This window comes from Zonotrichia albicollis, chromosome 2 (genome assembly GCF_047830755.1).
Source record: "Zonotrichia albicollis isolate bZonAlb1 chromosome 2, bZonAlb1.hap1, whole genome shotgun sequence".
NCBI lineage: Eukaryota > Metazoa > Chordata > Aves > Passeriformes > Passerellidae > Zonotrichia > Zonotrichia albicollis.
Window position 1 is genome coordinate 77,971,580 of NC_133820.1, and position 25,278 is coordinate 77,996,857.

At 36.0% G+C, this 25,278-nt stretch overlaps 1 long non-coding RNA gene across 1 annotated transcript; it reads left to right on the forward strand.

Moving 5' to 3' along the window:
• Window positions 1-5,480: 5,480 nt before the first annotated feature.
• Window positions 5,481-25,278, forward strand: LOC141728343 (uncharacterized). Its single transcript, XR_012579264.1, has 4 exons — window positions 5,481-6,226; window positions 10,317-10,476; window positions 23,796-23,903; window positions 25,139-25,278. It is a non-coding gene; the product is annotated as an uncharacterized LOC141728343 (long non-coding RNA).

Genomic DNA, 25,278 nt, shown 5'->3' on the forward strand with positions numbered 1-25,278 from the left:
CTCAAAAAGTTCTGAAAACAGATAAATCCCTTACCACAAGATGAAAACCATCTAAACCAAAGTCTAGATTACCTGAATCCATTTTTATCCCTGAGATTCATTTCTTCCACTTTTCTGTATTTATTTTAGTGTAGCATTATAAATAAAAGAAGCAGCAAGTCAGAGGGAACTGTAAGGCAGTCTGAAGAGAACTAGTCAGAAGACTCCCAACAAACTGTAGATCATGCCTACTGAACCATAAATGTTTAAAGCAAATGTAAACAAAATTTGGAGAGGCCACTAAACGATTTCGAGATGATAAAGTACCTAAACTTAATGGCAGATACAGCATGTGCCAGAATATAGCCCAATTATATTAAGAATGGTTTTGAAATGCTGCTTTTCATCATGTTTCTTCCATTCTTCAGCCTGTGGTGCTGACCAACATCAGCCACTATTAAAGAGTCTTCATGCATGTAAAATAATATGATTTCACAATGATTACATATTCAGTCTACAGCTGGCTGAGTTTTTACATCTCCATTTGTCATTGACTATTGTGTCCAATTAAATGATTAGCTTTTAAAAACTGCTGCACATTATGAGAGTGAACTTGTGTTCCATTGCACTGAGTGATGCAGAAACAAACTCATTACAGCATGTAATTCACCCATATTAAATAACAAACAGATGGCTGCTGTAAATGAGAGCTGCTTTTTCTCTTCAAAAGTGCCAGGAAAAAGGTGTTTTTATTTATCTTTGTTTCCAGCTTCTTTCTGTTTTCTTGACAAGTGGGCAGCTGGTTGCTGAGGTTTTCAATTGGTGCAGAAGAATGAAAAGCCTGTTTCCATTAATTTCCCCATAAAATAAGTCTTTGAATCATTCCTGTTATAAATGCATGTGCAGTAGCAAGCTGCTGCTTGATTAATTCACTTATTATGAAGATTTCATCTTTTATAAGAGGGCCTGCAGGTAATTTATCTTGTTTAGTAAGATTAGAAAAATGTAATTATCTTGATACCTTTGGACCCCTCTCATTTTAATTGTGTTCCCATAAATTTCAAACATAAAGATGGGATTTTTTTTTGCGCAAATGTTCCAACATGTGGTAGAAAAATGTGTTGTAAGATCTGCATAAAAACTTATCAAGTAAAATGCATTTAGATTATACTATTAAGGGAACGCATACCAATAAAACCAGTATACATCTGTGGAAGCATATACAAATATCTGAATTACTGGTACCTTGATCACAAGGTTTTTACAGTTGGAGCTGGATGAGGAATGTTAGGATTTAAGTTCTTTATTCTTCCCTTTTTTGTTTATTTTAAGTGATAATGCATTTCACCTGGGAAATATAAAATCTTTTCTATTTTCACTAATAAAATTTAAATTGTGCTAGTCTTCATGTATAACACAAATAATTAAAAATAAAAAGGAAACATATGAGCTGACACATATATGTAACATCAGCTTCTCTGTCTCCAGCACCCTTTAGAAGTTTTCTCCCCCCTCTGTCCCTTACCTTCTCTTTGAGAGAAAATTTTTAAAAAATCAAGATCCAGAAATCTTTCTTTTCAATGTATTTTTTGTCTTCTTGAAGCAGGAATTAGCAATTTCTTTTTGTTTAGCTTTATTTAGTTATCTCTTTTTATATTGTATTTTTTTCATTAATTTATTTAGTTACAGTTTCTGTGGTTCCAGAAGAACTATTTTGTTTCTTCTTTTTTTTTCACTTGGTTTCTAGCATTCTCTTGATTCTTTTACCCATTTAATAAATGTTGATGAACAATTTGGCATGTGTTCCTTTTTAACATTAGTTTTAATTTAGGAGTGGTTGTGACGGTCAGTTTGCATACAATAGACTAATATGAATATGAGACAACTGCACCATGGGTCGCTCAGCTCAGTCATGTGCCCTGGCTTGAACTGGGATAGAGCTCATTCTCTTCTTCATCTTCTTCTTAGCAGTCTGTACAGTTTGGGGTTCAGTAGGAGAAGGATGTTGATAACACACAGATGTTTCAGGGGTCTCTCACTAGTGCTTACCTTGAGCCAAAGTCTTCTTCAGTTCCCCACGCTCTGCCTCAGAACAGGGGCACAAGAAGCTGTGAGGGACCAATGCCAAGACAGCTGACCTGAACTGGCCAAAGGAATATTCCATACCACAGGACAACCAGCCCGGTACATAAACTTGGAAGACTTGACTCAGGGGCATCAACAGTGGCTCAGGGGCTGAGTATTGGTCAGCAGATAGTAAGCAATTATATTGTGCATCACTTATTTCTCTTGGATTTTATTCCTTGCTCTCTCTGCCCTGCCTTTCATTACAACTAATGCTATTCTTATTACATTCGATTTATCTTAATTATTATTTTATTTTCTATCTCGGCCCAGGAGTTTATGGTTTTCTTTTCCAGTTCTCCTCCCCATCCAGCCTGGGGAGTAGGCAGGGGAAGAAATGAGAGAGCAAGTGGTGCTGTGGTATTTAGCTGCCAACAGATCTATTAAGATTTGAGTATCATAAGCCTTTCAACATTAACATGAGAAAAAAAAATCTCCTCAATATGTTCATAGTTAAGTATTTTAAGGACTCTGCATGCATGTCTTCTCAGCTCTCGAGGGTCTCTAAAGCAGTGGTTTGAGCGCCAGTGAACTGAACATTGTAAGGGACATAACTGTACACATCAAATACATACAGCAATGTAAGGAAAGAAATTTTGCAGAGTGAGAGTTCAGGCAGTAAAGAGACTTATAAGAATATGCAAACTGTACAAGGTTGAAGCCATGAAACTGAGAAATGTGTACAGATGGCTGAAACATTTCAAGTCAGGTGAGACTAGCAATTGTGACAAACCATGATCTGGGAGACCTGTGTCAGCAGCAACACACATGAATGCTGAAAAGGCTGAGCAGCTCATTAGGGAAGATTGACGAATAACCCCTAATGACCTTGCTACTGCTTTAAATTGCAGTTCTGCATCAGTACACTGAATCCTGCAGTGGTCTTTAGAATTTGTTCACACCAGGTCATATGAAAACATCCTGGGACATGCACAAGCTTGTGACATTACTCTTGAAATCTAATTTTAATTGAAGAGATAAAGAGATATGCCCAGTCATAACAGAATATTTTTTTTTAATGAACATTTTTCCCCAAAATTATGTATGTCAATATGTTTCATATGTCTTAGCTTATATGAATAATATATAAGCATCGTGTTCTAATAGCCAAGGACTCAAATTAAGGCAGAGATGTAGTTTAGATATGTATCTATATCTATATATCTATATATCTATATATCTAGATATCTAGATAGATAGTTAGATAGATAGATAGATAGACATGGTAGAAAAGACATGGTATTCTGTGAAGAAGATATAAGTCCTGTAATGGAGAAGACAGTTAAAAACTTACCTTTCTCCTAATATTTTGCAGGTAAATTACCACCTACATGTGTGTGCTCCACACATTTTATCAAAACATAATGCTGTAGATTCTAGAAGCTTAAAAACTGTATTTTAGTTTGTCTGATGTATACTTCATGGAATACTTGATTTCTGTTAATGTGTGTTTATAGTACTTTCTAATTGACAATTACAGAAAGGATGAAGGTTTACTTACAATTAAAAGTGAATGTGTTCTTTCTTATCTCTGGAGTTAAGAGATAAAAGCCAGTTGTTGCAATTATTTAATAGAGGACAGATAAATAGGCTGGTGTGATACTATATAAGATACTATGATAAATTTTGTACTAACAAAAAACTGGAATGCAATTGGTCCTTAAAATACAAAGCAGCCTCCTGGATCACACAAAGTCTTGATCTTCCACAATGTGCAGTATGCACTTGGAGATAAAATCTTGTCTTAACACCAAAAATTTACAGACCATTCTCTCTGGAGGCCAAAACAGTAATGTATCAAATCAAATCAACTTCACATTAAGAGGACCAGAGAATTCCAAGCAATATCTACCTCTGTCTTGCAGTCATCGCAGCCCTGGGTGCAATCAGCCTTTAGAATAAGATTGTGGCATAGCTTCAGTTTTAATGATTTCTTTTAAAAGGCCTGAACATAGATTTGTTTCAAAGTAATACTGACTAGCAAAGCTTGGCTAGCTAAAGAAATAAGTTGTCACAAGGAAAAAAGAAAATTTAATGGAACATTATAGAAGTGTGTGAATACAATAATTCTGTCATATTCTGAATGATGAGAGCTGAGTATAGACCTATATTTTCTGGTATTGTCTGGAGTTAAGCCTGAAAACTTGAGTATATTTAGGGTTTAATCCTATATTTCATACGTTTAGAGCATAATCCAAACTCCACTTCACTTTCTGGAAATGCTACCATTTAGGTGACATTTCTATGACTTAGATCTGCAGTATTTCAATAGATTGTGGAAGAAACGTGGAAAGTCAGCATTTCATAACTGAAAAGCTACTTTAGATATTAGTCTGTAATCACTAATAGTATGAAAAGTCTTTTCAAACTTTGCCCTCAAAATGCTGCTTCAGTAATTCATTAACTTATTTTAATGAAACAACATCTCATTGCTATTTGGGAAGAAACTAATCTCCTTTCCAAAGAGTTTGCATAATGTATTGAAAAAAGAAGTGACTGCAGAATCTGCTGATCATACTTTTGAGGATTCCACATAGGCTGGGTAAACTTTTATCTAACACTATTGAGAAAACTATATACACAAAATTGCCTGCTCAGGCATTTATTATAGACTAAGAACAAAATATGTTTAGGTTGCAACTTGCGCTCCTGTGTTGCAGACACTGAAACCTTAAGTTTTACCGAAGAAAATTAACACTTTTCCTCTGCTCTCAATTGTCACCTATCTTGTCCAATCCGATGTTGTATCAAATGCAAGGATTACTCAAAGTATATCATAACCATCTTCCATAGAGTCTGTCAGTTGCTGGGAGTCAAACTGCCTGCAGAGAGACCTTGACAAATTAGAGGATTGGGAAATCACCAGCCATGCGAAGTTTAACGGGGATAAGTGCTAGATTCTGCACCTGGGATGGGACAACACCGGATGTACAGTGTTGGGGAATGAGATGCTGGAAAGAAAAGCGGCAGGAAGGGACCTGGGGGTGCTGATCAATGGCAAGCTGGACGTGAGCCAGCAGTGCCCTGGCAGCCAGGAGGACCAACCCTGGGGTACTTCAGGCACTGCACCAGCAGCCAGGCAACGGAAGGGATTGTTCCCTCTGCCCTGCATTGGAGCCGCCTCTCCTCCAGTGGTCAGGGAAGTTTTGAGCACCACAATATAAAAAAAGATATGAAGTTTTAGAGAGTATCCAAAGGAAGGTCATGAGGATGGTGAAGAATCTGTAAAGGGAGACATATGACAAGTGGTTGATTGTTGTAGTGTGTTTTTAAGTTTCTTGTGTTGTTCCCCCAATTTATGTATTGTTCTCCCCTATTATGTGTAAAAAAATTTCGTTCCCCCTTCCTTCCCGCCACCGCTAGCCTGCCAGCTAAGTTGCTATAGTAACCGCTATTCATAGTTGCCGATATGTAATTGCTCCTCCCCTGGTTTCCCTTATAAGTGAAAGTTGTTTCCTCCCTGGGTCCAGTCAATCACCCCCTTTCTCCTCCCAGGTTTTGAGAACCTTCTTCTCTCTGGGGGTTATGGTTGGCTGCCGCCCCGGGGCCCCTCCTTTGCTTAATATTAGTTGGTTATTTAGGTATGTCAATTATGTTTAGGACCTCCAAATATGTATTATTATTGGCTAGCTGGGTTTCCCTACCTTTTCCCCACTTTTTCCCTTAAAACCCTGTCTCGCCCCTTGTTCGGGGCCATTTGCTTTGTTGGTGCTTCTGTAATAAAACCGACAGCCTACCTCCAGCAAGTGGTCGCCTCCTAATTCGTCTCACACTCGTGCCGCTCCGAGCTACCTCCCAGCTCAGCCCAAGGCCAAGACGCCGAGGGGGGCTGGCTTCAGATGTGCAGGGGTGCTGACCTTCGCCCCTCACTAGCTAGCCGGATTCCAGGGCTCAGTACGCCCTCGCACAGTGTGGCGCCCAACGTCGGGCCTGTAAAAACAGACCCCTCGGAGTTGGACTTTTAAGTTCCAGTGGAAGCCGCACTACCCAAGGGGGGTGCAGGCTCCATTTTAGGAGCAGCGCTCCCTGAGGATTGGTACCGAGACTCCTCGCGCCCAGAGAGGACCGTTCCGGAGACGAAAATACACCGCCTGATTTCTCGTTTGCTGCTATCACCACATTGGTAAGGTCGGGCCCTGCTTTGGGGACTTTTCCGATTTTACTCCCTTGCCTTTTTAAAATTTCCCTAGGGTGCATGCCCTGCGTTGGGGACCCACCCCCACCCTCTTTCCTTGACGCTCTTCTTCACCCCAGTGCTTTTTCATTTTATCTTTCCCGTGGACCCGGTATCCCCAGACTTGGAGTCCGGATCCACCACCCAAAACCTTTTTCCTTTACTGAAACCCCAGACTTGGGGACAGTAGGGGAAGCAGGGGCTAGTGGAAAGTGGCTTGTTGTTTTCAGTTGTTTTCAGGCGGGTGGTTGTACCACCAGAAGGATTTCCCCGCTTTCTAGTATCAGCAGTTTCTGTACTAGAAAGTGGCCATGGGTGCAAGCTTGGGAAAATCCCAAAAGGAGGTTTATAATATTGTAAAGGGTTTACTGCTTGGAGATGGCCAGAAGGCCCCCAAGCAAGAATTAAAATTTTTAACTAAGTGGGTCTTTTCGAAGTTCCCCGAAGTTTCCCCAGAACTTGCAAAGCAGCCGCGGTTTTGGGGAGCCGTTTTGGCAAAATTAGAAGGAAGGGGGAACGAAACTATTTTACACATAATAGGGGAGAACAATACATAAATTGGGGGAATAACACAAGAAACTTAACAACACACTACAACAGCTGATATCACTTGGTCTGTTCAGTCTGGAGAAGAGGAGACTGAGGGGAAACCTCATGGCAGTCTGCAACTTCTTCATGAGGCAGGAGCAGCAGGAACTGATCTCTTCTCCCTTGTGACCAGCGACAGGACCCAAGTTTGAACAGTCTGAAGTTGTGTCAGGGGAGGCTTAGGCTGGATATCAGAAAAAGGTTCCTCAGACATAGGGTGCTTGGGCACTGGGACTGGCTCCCCAGGGAAGAGGTGTTATGATGCAGTTTAAACACAGTAGAACAAAGAAAACTAAGTCTCTGTGAATAAAACAGAAAGTATTTTGAACATTCAAAATACTCCCAAAAAAAACCCCAAGATAAAAATCAAACAAGATTGACTGTTGATGCCAAAAAATGGATCTATTTTTATTTAATAGTAAGAGAGGCAAAAAGAAATAGATAAGTAGAGAAAAGTTAGAAAAAGCTAAGATTACTTTTTAAAGCATAGGATAAGTCACCACCAGACTGTGCAACCTTTGCTGTCGCTTAGATGGGGTGGGGGGAGCAGAGAAGTTTTTGCCTTTTTTTTTTTTCTGCTGTTTGGAGTGTCTTATCTGCCTTCCTGGTCTTGGGAGCAGCTTGGCTGGGATGCAGCAGTCCATCCCTTGGGATGCAGGCGTGGTGCCTGATGGCTGCAGTGGAATCTCGGGGCACTCACTACGCTCTCACCGCGGGATGCAGGAGCAGGCGGGGGTTCCGCAGCTCGTTGTGGCTCCCGTCCAGGGCTGCAGGGTCAGGGCATTCTCCCCGAGCAGGTGGTGTCGGCTTCTGGAGGCCTCAAGTTCTCACAGCAGGCCATGGTGGTGGGGGAAAAAGGCAAAGGTCAGGGATTCTGCCCTTCCCTTTCCCCTCCATGTTTTGCATCTGTTTCACCTTCCTCATCATGGGCTCCAAGGCAGACTACTCACTGTCCATCCCACACATTGTTTTCAGGTGTTCATGAGTGATTATGATAAGCAGACATAATGACAAAACACTTTTTGAAGACTGTCTCCTATTATCAGGCTCTTAAAAGTGGTCACACACACCAAACCTGGAAGAATTCAGGAGGTATTGGGACAATGCTCTCAGGCACATTTTGTGATTTTTGGGGATGTCCTGCACAGTGCCACGAGCTGGAATTGAAGATCCTTATGGGTCCCTTCCAGTGATGTCTTGTGAAGGCTGACCTAGAACAGAGGCTCTATGGAGTAAAGAATAAAGTAGATATTTATTAAAAGGCCTCTATGGATTCACTTTGGGCAGTACAAGACCTCAGCTAGGGCTACAACCAAGATGAACCAAAATGATCACAAAATGGACAACCAGTCATGGGGTCTCTCACTTTTAAAAGTTCTGGTTTATTAGCATATTGGAGTTAATTGTCCAATTATACCTTTAGCTCATGAAGTCCCATCCTTCTTGTTTTTCACTCTTGATTCCACCATTGTTTATGCTTTTGAGCCTAAAATTTGGATAATTTGTCCTTGGTCCCCAGCTAGAGAAGGAATTGTTTTGTCTCTCTACTCTGTGGAGAGACCTTACTAGCCCCTAGTATGAAGCTCAAAATTTCACACTAAAGCAGTACAGAATCTAAAAAATATAAAAGCTAAAACCTGAGGCATCACCATCTCCAGATGTTCTTGTCTCTGTGAACCAGTCCATTGTAGCCTGTTATTACATGCATTTTATACATAGATATGTATTTATTTCACATGCCCATATATACAACTCACGCATATCTCTGTGTAAAGACATGTATATAAACATTCCAAAGATAGTTTACAATATCTCTTTAAGAATGAGTCTTTAGTTTATAATTAATGTGATTTAAAATAAGAAAGGGGGAAAAAACCCATACACAAACCATCCTCAAGACTGGAAATAACTCCAAGACAAAATTCAATACTAATCAGCAGCTATTTCCTCACCTTTCTCCCAGCTCAGAAAACTGTTCCTTTAATGAGTACAGGGAAATAATAGAATGCCATATCTAGTTGCCTGGGGATTGTATATGCCACTTTATATATACTGCAGTGTTTGTTCATAGTTGCCTCTTCTGTTTTATGTCTGTAAGAACTGACTCATTTGTGGTGACTCAGAACACTTGGTTGGAGCTTCACATGTTGCATCAGAGAGTAGTGGTCAAGGGCTTGTTGTCCTAAAGGACATTGGGGGACAAGTAGTGTCCTTCAGGTGTCTGTATGGGGAGCAGCAATGTTCAATGCCTTCATCAGTGACAGTGACAGTGAGATCAAGTGTACCCCCCAGCAGGTTTGCCGATGACATGAGGCTGAGTGGTGAGTTTGACACACCTAAAGAATGGGATATCATCCAGAAGGACCTGGAAAAGTTCAAGTGGGTTTTTCATGAGGTTTAACATGAAAACTTAAGGCCAAGTGCAAGATGCTGCACAATGGGTCACAACCCCTGGTATTCACCCAGGGTGGGGAAAGAGCAGACTGAGAGAAGGGCTTGGGGGTGCTGGTGGGTGAGGGGCCGGACATGATCCAGCCATGGGCACTCTCAGCCCAGAAAGCCAAACTGTCCTGGGCTGCATCCAGAGCAGCGTGGGCAGCAGGGACAGGGAGGGGATTCTGTTGCTCTGCTCTGACCCCACCTGCAGGGCTGCATCAGCTCTGGGGTTCCAGCACAGGAAAGAAATGGACCTGAAGGAGAAAATTCAGGGGGAAAAAGAAACTTTAAAAGAAACTTAAAACTTTGAAAAAATTCAAACCCCAAACCCTGTCAGAATTTAGAATGAGCCCACCTACCATTCTGTGAAGAAATGTTTTTTCAGAAGTCTTAAGCCATCTGTATTGTAAAGTGGATCTTAGCACAATTTTAAGAGAGTTAATTATATTTTACTATATATTGAAACTGTTCTCTGACAAAGTGAAATATTGTGAACTCACCTAGAATTTATTTTGGGTAGAGATCATTTAACAAGACCATTAAAGCTGTCTTCAAAATTTTAGAAGCTCACTAAGGCATAAAGTTCAGTTCTGAAGGAATTAATATTGTACATTTTTTTACCCTTTTAAAGTGTATTATCTAAGCAATAAGAAAATCATAAGTTTATGATATATAGGTATAAAGAGTATTATTGTAATTTCTTAGAGGGAAGACTGCTTAAGATGACAGAAATATTGAATATTAAATTCCCTTTTAGAAGACAATTTTCACAAGTTTACCATTAGAATTATAATGCAAAATAGAAGGAAAAGATGAATTATAAATATATCATTCTATTAATAAAACATAAGCTACTTGATTTTCTTACACTTAAGTGTTTCTAAGCTTACACTGATTTTACACTGAAAACTAGTTTAATTAAGTTGATGGTTTTATGTTTGAGAAGTATTATGTCAGGTTCTGCCAGGTTCATATATTTCCTTTTTCTATGTCTTACCAATATAATTTTCTTCAGGCATGTTAGGACTGTTCTGAACTCCAGTTGGAATGAAGACAAACTTCCCATTAGAAAGACTGAATCCTGCAGCTGCATTCACATGTGCAAGTCCTCTGCTCCCTTGGAACTCTGCTAGGGTGAATGGAACTCACTCAAATGAGTGTGGGTAGGCTGCAAGGTAATGGCCCAAGATTTCTCTCAAGATATTTTTTAACTACCTGTATTTTCCATCTCACCAAAACACTTCTATTTTTATGCATGGTGAATTTATTTATTTTTTAGTGGCTTAAAAACACACTAAGTTTTTTCTTTTCTTTTAAAGTGACCAATAGCATGTTGCAACTTTTGGCTGAACAAGGGCCCAGCTTTCAAACATGATAGAAGATCATTTTTCTATAAAAGACCAGTTACAGAGTCAAGAAAGAAAGCACTGGTTAATTTTTTTAATACCATCAATTTTTTTCCCAGTAGATTCAATATCCACTCCTCTAAAATGTAAAATGTAAAATTCTTATTCTTCTCCATTCAACCAAGACTCGGTGGGCAGAATGATTTCTGGAAACATCCGGTCTGGTTTTTACAATTGGAAGAAGATAAAACTGATTCTTCATAACAAGAGAAATGTTGTAATCTTAATTTTAAATTATATACTTGATTTTAAACTTCTCTTTGGCTTAGTGGAATGTACGCTCCTGGGAATTCTCATCTGCAGTGAGAATGCAGGGATGAAAAGGAGTTGATGCATTTCTTTTGCTCATCATATCAATTTCATAAGATCTGCATGTGAAAGAGAAAGATTTGTGTTATTATTTCAATATTTATTCCAAGCAAAGCCAAGCATAGGGGTCTGGGAAAAGGAGAAGTTTCTAGCATGTATGGTGAGCTATTTTGCTGCAGTTTGTCATACCAGAGTACTGCTCTTGTCCTGCTGAGCAGTGCAATACAGCAGGACATTAACTTTTAGCTTAACACTTCATTACTATCTGGGGATATGTCTAACATTTTATTAAATTGCATAGGGGTGATTTTATTAAATTGCATAGGGGTGATTTTATTCACTAACTATTTATTTTACCCTAGGGCTGAGCACAACAACTGAATACCCTCAAAGGCACAAAAAACAATACACTGGTGTTTCAATGAGTTAGTTGAATGCATTATCTAATGCATTTCTTAATATAAGTCCTGCAAATCCATTAATAACATTGTGATTTTTTGATATCTTAAAAACCTACCGGATATTTTTGAGGCATCAACTGTCTATCTCTAGGAATTGAAAAAAGTTTCATAAATTGTGTAAAATAACTAAAACAGTTGACTCAAGCAAACCTGAAATCCTTTAAAAAATTCATGAAGTTCCAAACAGGGTCATTGCTTCATATTAGAGATTTTTCTTTTCTCCAGGACCAAACTAAAGAGAATCACTGCTGCCTAGGAAGCTGCAAAAGAGTGGACACAAAAAACTATTTTCAGTTACACCTATTTTTTTCTATAATTGCTTCTAACACATACTAGTGTAACAGCTAAATCAGCCTTTACAATGGATTAGCCTGCTCAGATTAGCTGGTAGTGAACAATAATGGAGACAATTAAAAAAAAAAAAAAAAAAAACAAACCAGAAATAGGTGCAAGCAGTCAGAAGAAATCTAAAGAAAGAGAAGTCTTAATGTTCGCAAACTGTGAATCAGGCATGCAGGAATCCTGCAAGTACTAATATATTTAACTATTAATTCACACTAATATATTTAACTTTTAATTCATGTGTAGTTAGAGTTATATTGGTATGACTTGGTTTTGGTTTTATTTTTATTTGCAATTTTTCTTTTTCTATTTGGAAACTTTTTAGCTAAGCATTACTTTTTTCCATTTCTAATTCCATAACTAGGTATGGGAAATGTCTTTAGATATACCTAGCAGGCTCATATTTCATGACATGGGCTGCTGGGGTTTGTGTTTGCTATTTTTATTTTTTTTTCTTTTTTGGGTGTGAGAGATAAGTTTTATAAAGGTATTATTAAATTCATATTATACTACAGAACTGCATAAGATATCTTTAAAATGAATGCCAGTCATGAATGATTCACATGATATTTATCTACAGCTCAGTTTATGAATCACATGCAAGGCACTACAGACTGATTGCTAAACATTCATTGTTTACCACTTCCTTTACTTCATCACTGCATCACAATGATGCACCACAATGATGCAAAACTCCTTCAGTTTTCCTATCCTGATTTTCAAAATGAAACAGATGAAGATCAGCGACACATCGTCAACTTGCACTTCACTGACACTACAGACCATACCCATTATGGTATTTCAGGTCAATAATTCCTGAACTAAGAAGGATTAATAGGATTTATGACCCTCTTTTCAGCTGCATGTAGCACAACCAGTACTAATTATGTTTTCATTAACCTCTGTGGCTAGCTCATGTTCTAATAATTTAGCCCTGTTATGGCTTAATCCAATGTTTTACATGTTCAATAAGGTGAATACACAAACAAAAGCTATATAAATAAATCCTAATGGCCAAATCATAGCTTCTCCGTTAAAGGAATCCTTATAAAATAGTGACTGCTTCTATAATCCCTTAAGGTTGTGCCTATGCACCAATCAGATTTATCTTGGTCTCTGAGTGAATTATTCCGCAGTCAGAGAGGCATTCCTCCATCAGAGGGCCTAAACATTAGTTAAATACAATTTAATTTCATAAATTGCAATGCTAAATGAGTCCTGTGCAAGTTGCCTTATAATGGTGAAGTCTGTACTTGCAGTTCAGGAGGTGTCAGAGCCACAATTTCAAGAACCAATGCAAGCACATCTCCTAAATTCTTGTGGAAGGCTGTGTTTCTGGGACATATATCTGCACTGCATTATAATCTCCACTATTCACCCCCTTATCCACTGGGTTACTCCAAGGTATCTATGTTGCCAGAGGGAATAAGGAGTACACAGGAGATGTAGTCCAGCTGCCAGTAATAACAGGATTATTCAGTATGAATGCCATCTCCTGCCACTCTCCATTCCTAAGCAAAGTCAGAGCCAGCTGGATAATCAAGGCTGAATTCTGTTTCTACAGTTAAAAGAGGAGTGGAGGCTGAATTCAGCCCAAATGACATCAAGTTCCAAGAAAGAAATGCTGTCCCACTGCCCTTCTTTTATTCTGTGCTTTCACTCCTCTTCAGCTGTTGAACATAGTTCATAGTTGTGTGGCTTTTTCTTATTTGACTAAAATCAGATCCATTTAATCTAAAAAAGGTAACAGATCAATCCCTCAGTCTTGATTAACCCAGAATATGAAAATTAATTGACATGGGAACCATAACAGGTAAATTAATATGGAATTTAGAATTAATGTTATGGGAGAAGTGCTGAATGCTTTATGTTATTTGTATTTTAAATTCAGTACTAATATCTAGCACTGTCAAACATTAGATTTTAGTATATGTTTTCTGAAAGAAAATGTAGTGAAATATGTAACTAGAATACCAAGAGGTATTTTGAAGAAGTTTTCTAAAGTATTTTCCCATCAGATGAGACATAAGGGAAGAAATCTCTCTTCCAATTTTGTTCTGTAAGACAGCAACTTCTCTTACACTCAAAGTACATGGAGTAAGTTTTTAATGGAGATAAATCTAGATTTAAATTGAAATCTAAGATATACCTTTAACCTAAGGATGGAAGCACAGTTTCGGTGAAGATTCAAAAGAGCAAAGTCATACAAATTCCTGTTCATCCTCCCAAAGATTTATAAGTTTAAAATAAGAAATTTTATCATTGCTAAAAATTCTAGGACATAAGTCATCTGCTATAAGTCAACTGCTTTTCTAGGCTGATAATTATTTCTGATACGAAATTACTGTTCAATCTAGATAGTTGGTAATTCAGCTCAGGTACTGCAGGCAAGTCCATCTATTTCCTGAAGACAAAAAAGTGTGGAAGTTGGTAGAACATGATAAAATAACCATTACATTTTGTGAAACCAAAGTTACATTTCATCCAACATAAACTGTTTGACCAGACCAACATTTGGACTCTCTTTTCTGCTTCTGACATGCCAATGGAATCTACAGTGAAATAGGGCCTATTATTATTTTTGGAGGACACGTAACTTTTGGAATAGCTGTCCCAATTTCTTTATTTCTTCACTTTTCTTGGATGGGTTTTCTTCTGTGTCTGGTTATTGTCTAGATCTTTTATTGCCTCAGCTTTATTCACTCTGATTTCCATCTCTTTTGAGCTCTAGCTGCTGGGACACTATGTGCAGTTTTATCTTTTCTAACTGCATACCTCAATCAGAATATACACTTTAGTGGAGACTGAAACAAAAGATTGTGGACATACAAAAAAACACCCCAAAAACCTTAAAAGAACTTTCAACCAACCAACCAACCAACCAAAAATCCCAACGAGAAAAATACTCAATGGAATAAAATAACAGTAAATCCACAGATAACTCTAGTGCTGCAGTCGTAGAGATATTGCAACAAAATGATCTGCTGGTTACAAAACCTGATTAGCCAAAACAGGAACTGCTTTATTTTTGTCACATATTGGCACTAGAGAAATGCCCTGTGAACTGCTATGGGAGAATAACATTCCGTGGCAGTCACATACGTGTTGATATGAACACATACATCCTTTTAACAACCTAGAATTTTTTTGATATCCTCAAAGAAAATAAATTTCCTCTTAGAGTGCTGTGCTAAAAATCATCTTCCAGCAGACAAAATAGTGCATTGAGCCAACATATTTGGATAAATTTGGAATTCATCAGCTTCTGCAATTGAAAATTATTAACAGTCAATGATGAAACAACTGGAACATAAGTGTTCTTCCATGGTATTTTTTAGATTATTTTAAATTTTAAATCCTGAGATTCTCATTGTGGTCTTCAGAATTTTATTGTTTATTTTAGTGTTACAGAGTACTATATAGTCATAGAATAAGTGACTGAGTAAATCATCTTATATGCCATTCAATTAGTTCTGGTGATAGCTGTACTTCATTAAGAAGTTTCCTTTAGCACAGTTTCTCCCTGTAATTTCTCAATTTCCAACTGATATTATTTGTTGCAGGTAGACTAAAGGAATACTTCATTTCACCTGATTCCTCCTATCAATTTTATAATATATATCTCAATGTTTTAATGTCATCTGCCTAATCTAAACAAAGAAAATACCTGAAGATAAACTTAAATATTGTAGTCTTAAGAGTATGCAAATATACTCAATGTCCTAGATATCTCAGCTGTAATTGAAAGCCTGTTTTTACATTTGTGAATTAAAACCTGGTTCTTTACTTTCTATCATGGGAAATTAGACACCGATTTCATATGTTGCAATCTAAATTTAGGCGTTTATACTTTGGAGCTGCGTAATGGCCTGAATTTATTCTCTAAAATTTGAATCTAAATAGTTACTCAAATAGATTTGTATTTTCACATTCACTTTAAGCCAAAGTGAAGACTTTATTGAGGACATAATACACTTGAAACAATTTCCTTTTTTCTTTTTCTTTAATAATATTTGAATCTGATTATTTCCCCTTTACCACAGCCCTGTTACTAAAGTAATTTCCCATTGAGTTAAGTACAAATTACAGTGTGAAAGCATATATAGATCTTAAATACTTAGCATAAGACATACCTTATTTCCATTATTATTTAAGTGCTTAGTTTGGACTAGATTTTTTTTGTTTTGTTTTTTTTTTTCTAACAGTTAAAATTTTGCAAAAAAATTGTCAGTTTCCTGATAGAAGCCTTCCTTTTAGCTGCTACACATTAAAGCAAGCATATTGACAAATCCCCCCCTTTTTTTCCTACAGAAAAACTGAAAAATATTTTACTTTCTCATTATATATAGTGTGTTCTTACTTCAGATTATTTATGCACATGTTAATCTTTCTGCTTCTGCTGTTGAATTATAATAGATGCTAGTGGCTTCACAGTTTATCAGGCTTTTCTATCTTGTACACAAACACAGCAATAACTGTGAAAGATTCTAAATATATGTGAAATTGGCAAGTATATTTCCATTCAATGGAAATTGTGCAAAGCAAGCAAAAAGATCTAAATTCCAGAGGTCTGTCCCACTTCCTTAACTTATTTTTCAAAATGACCTCATAAAAGTCCTTTTCCTAGTACCACAGCTAAAAAACATGGAAAAGTTACAAGATTTTGCTCAAGTATTGTTGTTGTGCCTACAAACAAAACTATTCCACGTGTGAATACATTTAGAAAATTTACAGTTAAAACACATGAGAGAGACACACTTTTTTTTGGGATAGACAGACAAATATTCCCTAGATAGGAATGCCTAAGTATTAGCTTCAAGTGCTTAAACTTCAAAAAACACTCCAGATATGAAATACTGATCTTTTCTAAAGATTACTAGCTTTCAGGAGGAGACCTTCAGAACTCAGAAGCTAGCAAATTACTTAAAACCTTTAGAAAAAATAAAGCACAAGCAGCAATAATTTGCATGTACATGCCTTCAGTGAATTCCTGAACTGACCACTATTTAGCAGAGAAGCCAAACCGTTCTCTTTATTCACTTCTTGTTTCTACTGAAATGAACTCAGTACATCACTCACTCTAACATCAATTGTTAGGGAGTTGTTTTTGAATTGAGAGACTAGAGTAAGAATAGCAATTAAATGGAAATGACTGTGTTGGCAGGCAAAAACTCATATAAATAATCAAAGTATTTTAAATCTACTATTTCTTGAAACTTGAAAGTTTATAATTTAACCACTGTTTAATAAAACACAAAGAACAAAAAGTGTGAATAAGTTTCACTTTCCAGGCAATAAGTTCATATATATTTTTCCTTAGAAGAACATCTTAGAAAACACGTAAAAGTTTTAATTGAATTCTTTAGTACTTGTAGATAATATCTCAAAATATTTTCTCACACTAAAATCCTTGTTTGCATTGCCTAAGTCTCTACATGTGCAAAACCAGCAAAAAACCCAAAAGAAAATTAGTATTATATTCAGGGTAGAAGAATGTAGCGCAAAATTGTTTTTATGTATTCACTCCAACAAAACTGCTGATCTGAGATGCTTAAGTTGAACCTGCATGTTTCTAATAAACAGAGAAAATCAGAAGAAAGCGCTGGAATAAGACTATCTCTTTTTAATATACAAGTGTTTTTCTCAAAAACTATTCAAAGATTGGACAGAAAGAGAGGAGAAACATTAGAAGAGTTCCTCCTTGCTTCTATGGTCTTTTTGTTTTCCAAGATTGTCTATTTTGGAAAAATCTGAGAAAATCTCCAAAGATTCTTTGAAAATGCCAGCATTTCCCAAGCAATCTTAAAGACAGATTGTGTTTGCATTTTTTTCATCCTGTAAGGGCAGAAAAGTTACTTTGTGAGAGGATGATGTGAAGTTGTGAGTTTTATGCCTAGTCTGAACTCTGTAAGAAAGCAATTGCTGACAACTGACTTTTCATTGTGATGCTACTGATAGCATTAAAAATGGAAAAAAAAAAAAAAACAAACAGAAAACAGTGCCAAAAATAAAGTAAGCATTAAATTCTACCAGAGAGTGAACCTGCATTTATGAAGTTTCATTAGAAAATTTAAGGTGTGGACTTTCCATATGTATAAAATTTAACATTAAATAACTCTTGGTTGTTTTGATCTTGCACATAAACCTTACCAACAGCTAGAGTTTACGTGTCTGCTGAAAAAAGAATTTTTGTTCCTGTTTACAAATTGCTTATAAGTGAATGCAAACTTCACTTGAGAAGAAAATTACAGAATGTACAAGATCTGACAGAGGGGATTATTGCCTATTATTTTCCTTTGAAGATATTTTAGTTTTGGATTGAAGCAATACTTCCTTTTCTTAATTGCAACTGATTTTCTACGTGTATCAATTCTTGCATCTGTCTCCCATGTTCCCATCATATTTTCAGAAAATAGGTATTTTGAATATTTTAACTTCCACTGAAAAATCCTTCATCACATAAGTTGGTCCTTTTATTTCTCCAGCTTCCTTATATTTTTGAGACAAAGGGAGTTTACATAGGGAGCTGTGAGCTGTCTTTGAAGTCCAATGACTGCTGGGGTCTGATACAAACCCTGCTGAAGCTGAAAACCACCATGGCTTCAGAGGCTTCCAGCGAGGACACCAAATGGGCCTACTGTTTGCTTAAGCTTTGTTGAAATTTATGTCTTTTCATGTAAACCAGTTTACCTTATTTTGCTGTTGTTCACTCATGTGAAGCTTTTTATGCAATTTCTAATCCTTACTATATCATGTATATCTCTTACAATTTTCAGTCTGTACGACTGATTTTATGTTTTATCCAAAGTATTATTTTCTGGTTTGTTGTTTGTCCTAATCTCCTGTTTTATCAAAGTCAGTATCAGGATTAGGAGAGTTATTGTAATGAATGTCCTTAAAATTGCACAGATTTCCCTCTGAATTTGATGGTGTGTTTAGCTCCTCAGAAAGGGTGAGTGATAGAAAGAGTGAGGGAGAGAGATTTTTGTGTTACTTCTTCTCACTGGCGTTTAAACCTAAGTTTATATATTAAATTGATGTTCATATGTATCTATATTTACTATTTGATAATTTGAGAAAACTCAGAATTCTTTTTTGATTTTAGAAAACTTATTATTATGTAGCTTGTTTAAAACAAGACTGAAAATCAATCTCTGAAATTATATAAAATCTATTATCTTCTAACAAAAGTGCTTTCTGTCTTACAGATTTCCTGTTCCATATTTTAATATGGCAAGAGCATATCTTTATTTGACCTAATGTCAAAGAGACAAAAAAAGCCTGAGGAAGTTAAAATGTTTTCTGGTACTAAAACTCCAAAGCTTCAGGAAGTTTCTTTATTACTTAGTACTGTATGCTCTAATCAAGCATAAAACAGGAAAGTGACTACTATCAAAGGACCCATAAAAAGAGTTTATGATGTTTCAGATTCAGACAACATAAAAAAGGACATATTCAAATTAGAAACACTATTATAAAGTGTGATTCTATAAGGAATCTCCATAACAGACTTAATAACCTGATTAAAGAGACAAAGTAATAGCAATATACACAAGTACTAATTAGAACATTGAAACTATTACGCCTCATGTGGGAGACAAGTAATAAAATTCAAAGAATATTTGTAAGAAACACTACCAAACTAGCTTTTAAGTTTCCTACTGCCTCAGGCTGATTATGTGAACTTGTGGCATGTGTCGAAAATGTTTAAGCCAATCCATTTGGCCTGGTAATGCTCCCTTCTCTCAATGCATTTTGCAACATTATAGTAAGATATGGTTTGGTTAAACTACTTTTCACAATGGGCCTGTTTGGTGGTGTTGAAAGATTCAAAACATGTTTCTCTTATAATGAAGAAAGAAATGTTGCCTTAGCAGTATCACAATTCTTTAAAATTACTTGCCTTGCTTTTACTCTTGAACATACAGCAGCTTTGGATACCTGAGATAAATAACTATGCATGGAAATATCTGAATGAATATTTAAAATAGTAAATGGCAGGTGAAATATCTAATAATCATAAAGTCTCACTGAGAATAAAGTGTATTGAAGACTTCCTAGTATAGTAGGAACAGTAATCATCACAACCTGAAGAATATGGTATGTTTCAGAACTGCTGAGTGACCAATATTTGGCTTCACAAGTGAGAAGCATATTAATCTGAATTTATTAATCTGTAGTTGTAATGTATCAGACCTAATTTACTAAAGCAGAATTCTGTAAATATATCACACACAGGAAAACATAGATACTTTCTCCTTTCTAATACCCTGAAAGGAAATAAAGTGACCATGGGTATTACTAGGGTAAATTTCTAGGGTATTACTATACACTTTTTAGTTGAGCTCATTCTTTGCTTATCTTTCCTCATATATAACAAAATTTTCTGCTTTTAAGTGTCTATACCATTTCTGTCAATACTAAATTACTTATTTACTAATTCTTCCCCACAAATGTTTCCTTCCTTTTTCTCATTTTTAGATAAGCAATCAGCTTGAGTTCTTGATCCACAGCCCTGTCTCGTATGGAGCACAGTATTTCAAAAAGCTTTAAAGCCCTTTAAACTAGAGACAAAATTCAATCACAACATATTTGGGAATAATATTCTCTTCCTCATTTGATTAAAAATTTTTCCGTCACGAACTGGTTCTTAGACTTTACTAGCAGCCTGAACTTATGCCTAAACACAGAAGCTTCCCTTCTCCAAAAGGTATTTTTCATTTATAAAGATGAAAAAAAGGCCTTATAATGTTTAGTAGACAAAAAATGGCTGCTCAATTGTGTTGTTTGTAAAAAAGGTTGAAACTACATTAAATTAACATCCGTTAGAAATTTAAAGTAATCCATAGAAACCTGTTCCTGCTAGTTCACCACCAGTTAAAAACAACTCTTACTGGTCGCAACTGAATGAAACATGACCTCCCAGATATTCAAAACACATATTATCACAAATCATCTGTATAAGCTGTAGGAACTGGAAACATTCCCCTTACTACAGCCCCACAGGCTCAAGTCAAGTGAATTATATTCACTCTAGAATTTTCACACTCACAAAATATCATATATATGTGCCAATTATGTTATTTTTCCTGTATTAAATATTGTTTTATTGATCAACTGACATTTGTTGTATAAACTGGCACTCTTCACATCACCACTAAATTTGACTCGGTTCTAAGGAAGATGATCTCTTTTGCTCTAAAATTTGCCCAATTATTTTTAAACTCTTTCTATGGCACTACTATTAACAGGTTTAATAAATCTCAGTCCACTATATGAAAAATTAGCTCTAACCATTGTACAAGTTTATTTTAACCCTCTGAGGGGTTCCCACACCATATTTCTGCTCTATTCTTCCTTCGCCATTCATTATTAAAATAAATTACTGTTGTATTCAGCTTAGCTGTAGGCAAAATACTTCCATTTCAGGCACCCATAAACTTTTTAAATCAATTAAGTTAATTGACAGCAGGTCTAACAATTTTCTTAATTATGACAGCAAAAACATTTTTAAAACACCCCACACCTCCAAAAAAACCCCCCACCCTTTAGAGGTAACAAAACAAATGAACAAAATAATAGAAATTCACAGAACAGAAATCTTCCTATATTAATTATTAAATGTCTCTAAGGAAGAAATATACAAAGAAGGAAATCTAGGGACAGAACAAATCTCTGCTTTTCTTTCTAAGTCACTTTGGAGCATTTTATCAGTTCATTTCAGAGCTGAAAACCACATTTGAATTAAAATCAGCTCTAAACTACATTAGTGATGATTCAGTAAATGACATTCTTCCTCCTGGGTAAATGCAGAGCTGGGATAATGGTAAAGAGTAAGGTTGGCTATCCTAGGCACAGAGAAAATGATGCTTTGCAAGTAGTGAAGGAATTATTTTCATAATATTCCTGTTGCTTGCATCAAAATTTCTCTTTGCCTTTCTTCAGATTTTTCAGCATTCCCTATTCCTACATAGTGCGAGGCTCTCTGTAACATAGTCCTCTCTTCGGCTGGATGACAACACCAGGATATGGAACAGAAGTAGAATTTATGTTAGAAGTTTCTTGATTGGGGTAGAATGTGTTTAAGTTTGAGCATTTGAGAATTCTGGTGTAATCAAGAATAGTAAGATTCAAAAACTATATATTTCCATACTAAACCAAATTTTAATATCAGAAGACCATTTTCCTTCAAATTTTCTTCTCATTCAGATGAGAAATATCTTTTGCTGAAGTGAAACTCAACACTTTTGCTTTAGCTTGAGTTATTTAGGCATTTCCTTTAAATATTATAATTTTAATTCATAGAGTTTTATATAGAAATGAAGTTCTAATATTATAGCAGTATAACCAATATTGTATTTTAGGAACATAATATCAAATATAATATATACATACATCATCATTATGAAATAAATAAAAATATAACTGTCAAAATGTAGTATTTCAGTTTGATTAAAGCATCATATTTTGACTTTCTGTTGAAAAAATTCCACTAAATTAACAACCCCCTGCAGATTATTCAGATCCCATTGAAAATTAGTTTCCTGATGGAAGATTTCCATCAAAAATGTTATCAAGCAGGCATAGTTATTAGGTTAGCAATGAGGCAGCACTATGAGGTCGATCAAGTGCTTAGCAGAACTTTTTAGTGTTAGGTTGAAGGTGCCATATACAGCTGAGAAGTGGCAAAGAGCTGTGGACTGCTCTTACTTTTACCCCTCTCCTCTTAGCTGGCTCAGGCAGAACAACAATGAACAGACAGCAGGGTTATTGAGACATGTTTCTGTGGTGCACACTCCTCTGAGCAACTTTAATGCGTTGCAGTCTAACTTAGCAAGATCATAAGTATGATTTTCCACTTCTTTTGTGAATCACAACAGGAAAGATTTCCATTAAATAAGGTAATTTTTTATTGGATCATTAAGATTCCTTAGCATGGCCAGCTGCAGGGTGAAATGCTGTAATTTGAAAAGAGTGAGAATATTCATGTCTGTAAGTGTTTGTCAGAATAGTACTTACAAAAAAAAGAATGCATGGTAAACTCATGAACATGTGCTTATATGTTTTTCTGAGAAGAACACTCTTAGCCTTCACCCAGTAATACCACGGAGCTATCATTGCAGTGAAGGAGAACACATGAGACTTAACCCACACATATTGGTTCTCACTAAAAGTTGATGAAACAGGTTTGCAGAAAACAATTAATTGATCAGAACTATGTCTAAACTGACTATCCATCCCCATAATTTTATGAGCCAAATTGCAATGATTTATTTTACAGAAGTCTATGGACTCTTTCCAACAATTTCACTAAAGTATGTTTAAGGAAACATTTATGAGGAAAATTTGTGCTATGAAACACTATTACCACAACTCAAGTAGTACCTCTGCATTTTAAAAGAACTAAAGGCAACAGAAACTATTAGTATTTTCTTTATTTACTTGTTCTACAAAACTTATTCTATTGGTTACAAACTTTGGCTAAATATATTTTATCATGTATTGCAAGTTCATTATAATTTAAACCATCAATATATGTTTTTAAAGGTGCTCTAAAGAATGAAATTCAATTTTTTTAAACATAATTTGTATCAGTAGGTGGATTTTTAATGACTATAATTTTCCAACTTCTAATGGCAGAAACTTCATTTACCAACATATTTTCTAGTGTTAAATGCTTACTCTTTTTTATTGCTTTTTCGTTTGAGTATTTGGAGGTGAGAACAACCAAACAATCTATAGATTTATATATCAGCTTGTGAAGAATTAATTATTTTGCTTTAGCCAAAAATAGGGTGAGTAATGTTTCTTTGTTTGTTTGTTTGTTTCTTGGAGGTTTTTTTCCAACAAAATGTTGTCATTATAAGCATCATAGCCATTTTAAATAAGCTTAATGTTAAGAAAAAACAGCAATCTTGTTGGACTGATAGCATAATATCTTACTCCCTATTCATTATGTCTTTTGCATTTCCACAGAAGAGAGGATTTGATCTGACAGATTCCACAATCTGAGTTCCCACTGAGTTTAAAAGGAATTCTACAAACAAAGTCTACAACTGAAGTCATATGTTCCTGAAGCTTGAGGTACACATGAAAGGGAGGGGAAACAACAGCAGCCAATATTTTAAAGGAAACATGACACATGTTAAATACTGAATATTGCAAAGTCCATGCATTAGTCATTCATCATTTGTGCCTCTAAATGTCCAAAAGTTAGGCCATCTAGTTTAAGTGTCTCATTTAAATTTCTTCTGTTTGCAGAAAGAGGCTGAACCCCCCTCTAAAATGCCTTAGAAAAGCTAGCATAATAGTAATGTCAGAGGGAAGAGTTCCATGCTGCTTTATTCTACTAATTGCAAAGCTAGCCCTCTCTCATGTATGCTTGCTCCTGCTCCAACACAGTCATTTCTAGTCAGCAGAATTGTGTTCAATGAAGTATTAGGGGAGGACTCACAAGGAAATTGTTTTATTTATAACTTTTATTTATAACTTCCATCACTCTTAGTCCATATTATATCATTCTTGGACATACATTTAATTCAGCTGAAGTTGTGAATCATGGTAGAAATGCCAGCACAGTCCACAGTCCCAGAAGTCTGGGAACCTCTTAGGCTACTTTTGTCACTAGAGAAATGTAGAGCTGAACCATGACTTGACACGAGAAGCACACAGTGCTACATCTGTCCAGGTCATAGAAATTTACTTTAATTTAAATTTCTGTTCAAAGATTATGAAGAAGCCACCTACTGTGTTTTTGTCACTATGACTAGTGCTATTGTCAATAGGGCAAATAAAGAAAGCACAGAACAAATGCAATATACTCTAAACAGAACTTTTTTTGCTTATAAACTTTATTTTTCCTGCTAGGTCAGTCATTTACAGTAACAAATGTGATTGGTAAATATGAAAGAAAAAAATCTGTTGTTAATTATACTGTGAATTGAGTGTGACAGAACTATCTTATTGTTTCTGAAAAGATCTAAAATTAGCCACTGTTTAACTAGAAAATCATTTTCCCAAAATTAATACCTGCTTTACACTCCTGCCCACAGCTACCACAAATCCATCACTGACAATGACTGCCACTCTCCTTCAGTTCCAGAGAGTGATAGCAGAACTCTTATTTTTATTACTTATCTACAGGAAAGCCCTCTCATTTTTAGAGACATTTCCATTTCCACCAATGTAGATTTTCAAAATTATTGTTTTACATGCTTGCATCATACAGGCATGACAAACCCTAAATAACGTGTAAATGTATCCATTTATATTTTGCAAATGCTTGACATTGAATAATCTAAAAGATTTTCTGCTTTCAGGCACATTACAAATTGTTCTAAGAAAGTTGGTCAGCTGTGGCATTTAGCTCTTCATTAAGCAGTCATTGAGTTTCTTCAGGTTGAAAATCCAAGCCCCTATCTTTCTCACGGCATCTGGTTTATAGTAGAATCACTCAACA